Consider the following 1,741-nt stretch of genomic DNA (forward strand, 5'->3'; position numbering starts at 1 on the left):
AATATTAATTCTATTAATTCTGAATCTATAAATTTATCTTTATTATCAAGAATTTAGAAATTCTGTTGTCAAGAATTTTGTAAAACCGTTTCCTATTTGCTATGCTTACCCATTTTAAGATGCAGAGGTCTCTCCTATGACAGAATTGTATTACTAGCCAAAAGAAACCTGATGTGTGCAATCTGAAATGTACACAGCACTGTAGTAGGTGCTTTACTTTAATTATAATTAATTAATTGGTTAATTAACTAATTAATTATTATCCTCATAATTTTTCTGTGAAACAATTATAGTCATCCTTTGACTAAAAAGGAATGAAATGCATATTACCTAGCTGAAAAACATAACCAGAATAAATGTTAACCTATCTATGGACAATCAAATTATTTATATTTGTGATTTCTCCTAGATCCGTTTGACTGTCCCTACTGGTGCTGATGTCTAGACTATAACAATATAAGAAGTTAGATAGTACTGGTGTATTAAATTATTTACTTAATGCTGTCTGAGAGATAAGAATTATGAGTTAATTTTCTATCATCTTGTCTGAAAACTTGTATTGCTCCTATTATTTGGGTGTTGTTTTGTTTATGTCTGTGTTTTTGTTAATGTGTTTTTGTTCTTTATCTTTAAAAATAAAAAATTTTAAAAAATAAATAATTCAACTGAAGTTCTACCTCATCTTTTGACAGAAGGATGTTTATGACCTTTTAGTTGAGGTCATGTAAACCTTTAAATTAAATATTTTGAAAACAAAACCAAAGTTTGATCCATGATTGAGGAATGCACCATTTTTGCTTGATTTTTTTGGTCCAGTATTACAAATACTGGTGCATAGTTATTTATTTGGTACAGGTATGAATGAAAGTAAATCAAATACTTTTCTCATTTTAAAGGGAATAAAAATAATAAAATTGATGCAGAATTTCAAAACAAGATGATAAGAAATTAACAATGGCTGTTATATTGCATATTGTTATCTTCAGAGCAATTGCTCAGATTACCAGATATAGGCATGTAAAACTGATCAAACAATGTAAGCACTAACTGTTCTTTTCAATAAACTAATAGAAATTAGTAGTACGATTATCTTAGCTACCTTCTGTGTGTATATATATATATTTTTTTTTTTCCCCCCTTTCATTCTTTTCTCTCATCCCAGTTTTCTTTCCTTTTGAAGAGTTTCTTTCTCTTTCACAATATCTATTTTACCGTTCAGATTTTATTTACTCTTTCAGTTTCTTACACTGGGGAGACAACATGATGTTTACACATGCAAGTCTGATTTATTTCACTTATGAGTCCAGTCTCTAGTTGCATCCACTTACCTATAAAAGACTCAAGTTTATCTTTCTTTATAGCAGAGTAATATTCTATTGTATAACAATATCACATCTTTTAAAAATCCATTCCTTGGTTGACGGGCGTTTGGGTTATTTCCAAGGTTTAGCTATGATAAACTGTGCTGCTATAAACATGGTTGCACATATATCACTGTGGTATGATGTTTTCAATTCTTCTAGGAAAGTACCTGGAAGGGGAAGAGCTGGGTCGAATGGGACCTCTAATTCTAGTTTTTTGAGGAGTCTCCACACTCATTTCCACATTGGTTTTTCACCACTCTGCACTCCCACCAAGAGTGGAGAAGGGTTCTTTTTTCCCAGAGTTCATGAACAAAAACCAAACTGCATGGGAAACACTTCAAATATCAACAACGGGGATCTCATGTCATTAAAAAGTT

Source organism: Chinchilla lanigera, unplaced genomic scaffold (genome assembly GCF_000276665.1).
Source record: "Chinchilla lanigera isolate Chin_1 unplaced genomic scaffold, ChiLan1.0 scaffold00057, whole genome shotgun sequence".
Lineage (NCBI taxonomy): Eukaryota > Metazoa > Chordata > Mammalia > Rodentia > Chinchillidae > Chinchilla > Chinchilla lanigera.